General features: G+C 43.3%; 1 non-coding gene across 1 annotated transcript; it reads left to right on the top strand.

Annotated features, from left to right (window-relative positions):
• Positions 1-204: 204 nt before the first annotated feature.
• Trnas-uga (transfer RNA serine (anticodon UGA)) lies at positions 205-279 on the top strand. Its single transcript has one exon. It is a non-coding gene; the product is annotated as a tRNA-Ser (tRNA).
• Positions 280-8,282: the final 8,003 nt, after the last annotated feature.

Below are 8,282 nucleotides of genomic sequence, written 5' to 3'. Positions count from 1 at the left end.
TCACAAATGATATATCAACGAAATTTTCAGAGCATCTCAAAAAGTTGTGGAAACTGAACTGGTAATTGTTAAAAGAGATTAAATGTCAAACTTCCTGGGGGATTAAAACTGTGTGCCGGACCGAGACTCGAACTCGGGACCTTTTTGCCTTTGGCGGGAAAGTTCCCTACCAGAAGTACAGCTGTGAGGACGGGGCGTGAGTCGTGCTTGGGTAGCTCAGTTGGTAGAGCACTTGCCCGTGAAAGGCAAAGGTCCCGAGTTCGAGTCTCGGTCCGGCACACAGTTTTAATCCGCTAGGAAGTTTCATATCAGCGCACACGTCGCTGCAGAGTGAAAATCTCATTCTAGATTCAATATACTTATGAAGGCTGTCTACGTAACGTCAACTTGTTGGTGCCGGCGAGGCAGCCACCACGAACCACACGTACCTTTTGTGGGTGAGAAGATCTTCTAGGTTAACACTCCTCAAAAAACCACAGACACGCAGCGGGATCAAATCGATTTTATGCGGGAGAAAAGGTTTGAAATTGAGTAAGCGTGACTGAAAACTCTTTCAGCAAAACTAAGGAAAAATTCTGGCGCCGCTCCACAACATATAATGTCACTGGATGACTGGTGCTTGTGTCTACCAAATTGAAGTACGTTTCCGTGCGTCTCATCCGATACACGTCCAATCAGCATGGTGTCTTGAACTACATCTTTAACTTCAGACAATTCTTTCTTCAGATCATTAACCTGAGTTGCAAATACCTTATGTAAATTAACGAAATCTTTGCCTATAGTTGATTTAATGTTACCTAGATCCCTTCTTACGGTTTTATCCAAACTGTCACGTTCGGTTGACGCTTCAGTATCAATTTGTAACAGAGTAACTTAAATCTCAGAATCAAATTTTTTGTGAATTTGATTATTATTCTCAGGTATCCAAGGTTTCCATATTTCGTATAATCGACAGTAAGTGGTGAATCCCTTGAACGTATCTGCGGCGAATAATGCCGATAGTAGTATAAAGTGCCTGCGAGAATTGCACGTTCCGTACTACGGACGCATCTCTCTGGGATAAGTAACCAAAGATATGTATTGGAGGACTCTATGTGAAGCGATTACAGAGATCGGACGTGTTATATGTTGTAAAGATTTTGCTATTGTTGTGCAATGCTACTAAGCTCCATTGTGAATGTTTATTTAGTCGTTGGCACAATAAACAAATTCAAGAAAGTAATACGCATTCAAGGTGTATATTTATCACTTTATAAAAGATTTAACAAACATTCTTCAGATATCACGAGACGTAGATCGAACGGAGGTGCAGCGTGGAATGATGGTGAGAGCCTGCATTTCTTCACGGTCAATATTCTTCGAGAGAATATCTACGGAACAATAAACTTTTAGTTGACAAAAAAGTGAGACACATCAATCCATACGCATCATACATAATAGCACCTAGTTGTGCCGAACGATCTTCGTAGCGAAATAAATATTTTAGACACTTCAGGTGGAGCAGTTCCGACGAGGACTATCAGCGAGATCGACGCTGCGGGACATATATCTGGCTCTCCTATGGTATTTAAAACCAAAGACTAACATTCTTTAGCTTTTAGACGACTGAAGCTAAAACCTTAATGAAACCACTGTAAATGATAACTAATAATCCCAAAAATAAACAAGAAGCAGAGAATTCTCCTAATCAAATTTCCTAAAAAAGAACAAATAAATTATATTAAAGTACAATAAAATGGTGTCCGAGTCGAGGACAGCCAACAATTAAAATAGTTGTATATATACAATTCTGTGACATGTCTTCCTGCTTTTGTGATACTGCTTGTACCACACCGGACATAGGCGTTACCGATTGTGTCTGTACTAACCCATATATTGTGTGTGCGTTTCGTGTACAATATAACTGGTCGAATCCGGTCGTGTGAGGTGAGCAGTCCAGATCCCCACCGCAGAAATTCACATCGCTGCAAGCTGGATAAGGCAAGCACACACAACTATCAGCAATCTTACCTCAGTCTGGCCTTTTAAGCTGCATAGTCTCATTCTTTATACTGTAATTTAGTTCTAAATTTTCACTCCATTTCCGTGTCTTCTTCAGAAGCAGTCATAGACACTTATTTGGGGCACTCTTTTCAGGAGGAACTTTTATATGAGTTAGTGTAATTAAGTGTGCACAAATACATAGATATTTTGTGTTTTCTAGTCTTGTTATGGTCGAAAGTAGATCACAATTTAAAATGGATAATGAGAAAGTGTTAGATGTTCAGGAAACTGGTGAAAATGCGAGTGTAGAGGAGACAGCAGCTTCGTCTCAACAGGAGTAAAATCCTACGGCTCAAATCTTAGAACAACTAAGTCTTTTGTCACTATCGGTAACGACTATGTCAGGTGTGGTACAAGCAGTATCACAAAAGCAGGAAGACATGTCACAGAAGCAAATTGATATGTCATTGGTGGTACAAACAGTGTCACAAAAGCAAGCAGACTTGTGTCAAAAACAAATAGACATGTCATTAGTTAGCCAGCAACAACAAGTCTCAGATGAGATAATCGAATTGCGAAACGCGCAAAAGCAAATTGCTTTCGAAATCAAAAGGATTCCCGACGAAATGCCAAACATGAAATAAAAGCAGGAGGAAGTAGAAACTTCCGTTGTGGAATTAACAGAAACTGTCACTACCATAGTTTCTGGATTTGATCAACTGGTACGAGAGAATTTCAGTAAACATCAACAGGTTTTCTCAAATAAATTAGATGAATGGGCATCCGCTAAGGAAAACCAGGTGATGATATACACTCCTGGAAGTGGAAAAAAGAACACATTGACACCGGTGTGTCAGACCCACCATACTTGCTCCGGACACTGCGAGAGGGCTGTACAAGCAATGATCACACGCACGGCACAGCGGACACACCAGGAACCGCGGTGTTGGCCATCGAATGGCGCTAGCTGCGCAGCATTTGTGCACCGCCGCCGTCAGTGTCAGCCAGTTTGCCGTGGCATACGGAGCTCCATCGCAGTCTTTAACACTGGTAGCATGCCGCGACAGCGTGGACGTGAACCGTATGTGCAGTTGACGGACTTTGAGCGAGGGCGTATAGTGGGCATGCGGGAGGCCGGGTGGACGTACCGCCGAATTGCTCAACACGTGGGGCGTGAGATCTCCACAGTACATCGATGTTGTCGCCAGTGGTCGGCGGAAGGTGCAAGTGCCCGTCGACCTGGGACCGGACCGCAGCGACGCACGGATGCACGCCAAGACCGTAGGATCCTACGCAGTGCCGTAGGGGACCGCACCGCCACTCCCAGCAAATTAGGGACATTGTTGCTCCTGGGGTATCGGCGAGGACCATTCGCAACCGTCTCCATGAAGCTGGGCTACGGTCCCGCACACCGTTAGACCGTCTTCCGCTCACGCCCCAACATCGTGCAGCACGCCTCCAGTGGTGTCGCGACAGGCGTGAATGGAGGGACGAATGGAGACGTGTCGTCTTCAGCGATAAGAGTCGCTTCTGCCTTGGTGCCAATGATGGTCGTATGCGTGTTTGGCGCCGTGCAGGTGAGCGCCACAATCAGGACTGCATTCGACCGAGGCACACAGGGCCAACACCCGGCATCATGGTGTGGGGAGCGATCTCCTACACTGGCCGTACACCACTGGTGATCGTCGAGGGGACACTGAATAGTGCACAGCACATCCAAACCGTCATCGAACCCATCGTTCTACCATTCCTAGACCGGCAAGGGAACTTGCTGTTCCAACAGGACAATGCACGTCCGCATGTATCCCGTGCCACCCAACGTGCTCTAGAAGGTGTAAGTCAACTACCCTGGCCAGCAAGATCTCCGGATCTGTCCCCCATTGAGCATGTTTGGGACTGGATGAAGCGTCGTCTCACGCGGTCTGCACGTCCAGCACGAACGCTGGTCCAACTGAGGCGCCAGGTGGAAATGGCATGGCAAGCCGTTCCACAGGACTACATCCAGCATCTCTACGATCGTCTCAATGGGAGAATAGCAGCCTGCATTGCTGCGAAAGGTGGATATACACTGTACTAGTGCCGACATTGTGCATGCTCTGTTGCCTGTGTCTATGTGCCTGTGGTTCTGTCAGTGTGATCATGTGATGTATCTGACCCCAGGAATGTGTCAATAAAGTTTCCCCTTCCTGGGACAATGAATTCACGGTGTTCTTATTTCAATTTCCAGGAGTGTATGTAGATACAAGTATAAAAGAAGCGGTAAGCAAATTTCCTATTGACAGCTTACAAGTTGCAGACAATATTAAAGAAGACATTAAAGAGATAAAAGAACAATTAGAGGCAAATTTTAAACAATTGAAGGACGAAATAGTCCATTATGTTGAAAATGTGGAATAGATGCTAGGGGCAGTAAAAGACTGTAGAAATGAGCTGCGTGAAACAGAACGAACGCAGGATCAAGCCATGAATCATGTTATGGTAACGGACATGCTTTGCCAGAGGCAAATATAAACCATAACGGAATGCATGCAGCTCCGCAAGCTAATAATGTGTCGCAGTACTGCTATTGGAGGAAAAATTGTTGAAACATAGGCAGTTTCAGACTTTCTCACCTGACCGAAAATCCATAAACGCAGTGGTATTTATACGAGGATTTTGTGCAGTACTACCAAGGGCACGGACTGAAGCGCAAAATATCAGTTACGTTTCAGGATGTACTCAAGGTGATGGTGCGTTATGGGCGACGGATATGACGGATACATGCGAAACGTACGAGGAACTTGAGAAGGCGTTTCTTGCTAAGTATTGGTCACGGTGCGTGCAAGAAAGATTAAGAAAAGATTAACTTGGAGCCGTTCTGTGTAAAAACAGGAAGTCTAAGGCGATACTTTGAGAAGTATTCAAATAAAGCAAGACACTGGGATAAACCTATAACGCACAAGGGTATTCTGCGGATTTTGAAGGCCAAACTTCAGATTGAGACGAGAGAGAAGTTAATACACGCATCGGAGGAGAATTTAGAAGAATTCATGTCAGTCTTGGACTCCACTAATCTGATCCAAGAAGATATTAAGGCAAGACCAGACAGACTCAGCGCGTACTAACAGTCGAATAATGCTTACGGCAGCCGAGCCAGTATTCAGCTGATTCAGGAGACAAATGCAAATCGCACTCCGCTGCACTGCCAGAATTACGTCCAACATGGCAATCCACATAGCGGTAATGAAAAAAATTTCAGATACGGGAAAAACAGGCAGAATCGATACGACAGAAGGTACAATCCAGGTTATAACGTGAACTCGAATTCTACGAGTTGGCAAAACAATAACAGCCAGACACAATCTTATGTGCCGATGGATAATGACTGGAGGCAACGAACATCAGTTATTTCAGAAGTAAGAGAAGGTGCGGTTCATGCAAATGAATCACGCTCGGAAAACTAATTCCGACCGAATCGTGCCCCGGAGGAGCGATCGAAGAAAGGTATAGGGGCTATGAGCAGAATGTAAATATGAAGAGGTACAACGAAGGAAGATTAGTAGAAGAGGAGCTTTGTGCTGACACAACTAATTGTGTGGAGTAATACTCATTGGAATCCATTTCTGCAATGAAAGTTGAAATAGAGGGTATTCCAGTAATGGTAGTTTTGGATACGGGCGCATCAGTAAACGCATATATCAATGAGTTTATTTAATAAAATATTGAAGAAGACCCCATTACCGACGTTTCCCGTGCAACATTGTAAAATACTGTAAGCGTTTGGCACGGAATAACAACCTGTGAAGACACAGACGATACTAAAATTGGATCGAGGAAATCCAGTGATAGCATTCGCGTTCCTAAAAGTGGATGAATTAATAGTCGACTGAGCTCTGGGATTAGAAATTATCCAGGAGAAGGGAGCAAAATTAGACTTCTCTACCCGTAAAGTAAAGTTCTGGCTCAGGTAGATTTGCTAAGGAAAGAAGGAAAAGACGGAAGGTACAGGAGAGGGGCAAAATTGTATTTGATAATGAAAGCCGGCCGTTGTGGCCGAGCGGTTCTAGCCGCTTCAGTCCAGAACCGCGCGACTGCTACGGTCGCAGGTTCGAATCCTGCCTCGCGCATGGATGTGTGTGATATCCTTAGGTTAGTTAGGTTTAAGAAGTTATATGTTCTAGGGCACTGATGACCTCAGATGTTAAGTCCCATAGTGCTCAGAGCCATTTGAACCATGAAAGAGCGCCGGAAATGCAAAAAAGTTTGATTAAATTCATCCAAGTCGTAGAAATATACGGGCAGATAAAACTAAAAACTATTAAGCAAGTATATGAGAATGTTTGAAGAACAGTCTGATATCATTATGGGTTATACATGTCATTTGAATGTCAAGCCGCACAGAACATACTGCCATAGTTTCTAACCCGTTCTACTGCAGTCCGTTTCTCGTTGTGCCTAAACCAGGCGGAAAGGTATGTCTTGTACTCGATGCTCGTGTAATTAACACAATTATTGTACCAGTATGTACTCACCCAGAAAATATAGATGAGTTGATCGTAAAGTTCAATGGAATGAAGTATTTTACAACAATCCATTTGCAAATTTCTTACTGGCAGATCAAGTTAGATGAAGAGTCAAGAAAGTATACTGCATTTGTATATGCCGGAAGAAGTTATTATTTCTAAGTTCTTCCATTTGGTTAGAATATCAGTGCAGGAGTATTCATATCCGCACTGGATGCAGCATTAGCACCTGAACTAAGGAGTCAGCTAACATTGTTTCTGGATGACATCTTGATAGCTCCAAATACCTGGGAAGAACATGTGAATCTACTGACATGAGTATTAGAGAGATTTTCTAGTGTGGGAATAACAGCTAATCTGCAAAAGTCTCAGTTCTTCCTGGAGAAAATAAAATTCCTAGGGCATTAAACAAATTCGAGAGGCATCTTACCAGGTGAAAAGAAGATGAGTGCGATAAAAAATTTTCCTGTTCCTAGAAAGAAAAGGCAGTTAAAAGGATTTTTATGTCTTGCATCGTTTTTTCGTCGGTACATAGAGAATCAGTCGATAAATACTGTGCTGTTACTAACTTTATTAAGGAAGAACGTGCATTGGAACTGGACTGAGGAATGCAAACGAGCATTCGAAACAATGAAGCAAGCTTTGTCTAGTGCAACAATCCTCTACCATCCTGAAATGTCCTTGGAATTTGGAATAATGGTGGATGCATCATCTGTTGGCTTGGGCATTTGTTTGTTCCAAATTCGAATAATAGATGGCACGCTCACCTTTTGCCCAATAGCTTTCGCTAGTAGGACACTGTCAAGTTGCGAGAGATCGTGTACTGCCATGGAACAAGAGGCTCCTGCTGTAGTGTGGGCATTCAAAAACTTATTCATATGGAGCAAGAACCACTGTGTATTGTGACCATAAAGCTCTCAGCTTTTTACAAACTTGTAAGCTATTACATGCAAGATTAGGAAGATGGACGGTCGCTCTTCAAGAGTACCAATTTTGTATTGTGTACATACAAGGGAAGGAGAATATAACAGCTGATGCATTATCCCGTCTTCCAGAATGATTAGAAGAAGGCATCATCTCGGATGCAAATGAAGATGAATTTCCAATATTACTGATGAGCGATCAAGTAAACCGAAGATACTATTTAGAGTTATATTGTGATGTGACGAGACTCCAACAAAGTGATCCAGGATGGATGAAAATCCGACAGAAACTTCTGTGTGCATTAAATTTAGACAGTGCAATTTGTGTCCCTTTTTTTTTCCTTAATTGTTCCAAGTTTTTTAAAACGTTTTAAAATCTCCCATTTTTTAAACGAAAGGGGCATCCTACTTCAGAGAAGTATTATCGATACAAGCCAGCAAGGCTCAATCGCATGACTCATACAGGGTGATCAATCCTTAACTCTGCTGCCAAGCGGGCGTTTTTTTACCTCGTCGGCAGCTCGCCAGCTGCAGTTCCTCCCCTTCTACTGCAAGACCTTCATGTACAATTGTGACACAGGCAGCACGTGTTTCTTAGGCGCCGGTGTGCAGTGTATTGACTGAATGTGTTCCAAATGGCAAAGTGCGAGTATTCTATTTGCCAAAGATTATTCGAGTATGATTCAGGAGGGTGTACAGAATGAGCACGTGCCTTAAGGAGATGAGTCCAAGAGCAATATCCTGACGTTCAAGTTCCTATTCGGAGTATGCTTCATCGACTGACAAATTAATTTCATGAGACAGGAAATGTCCTTCACGGGGAACATAAATAACGACGCACAATACTGACAGAAGAAGCTCTTATTAACATTGG

The sequence above is a fragment of the Schistocerca cancellata genome, chromosome 5, assembly GCF_023864275.1.
Source record: "Schistocerca cancellata isolate TAMUIC-IGC-003103 chromosome 5, iqSchCanc2.1, whole genome shotgun sequence".
In the NCBI taxonomy this organism is placed as follows: Eukaryota; Metazoa; Arthropoda; class Insecta; order Orthoptera; family Acrididae; genus Schistocerca; species Schistocerca cancellata.
This window is presented reverse-complemented; position numbering and strand designations above follow the sequence as displayed.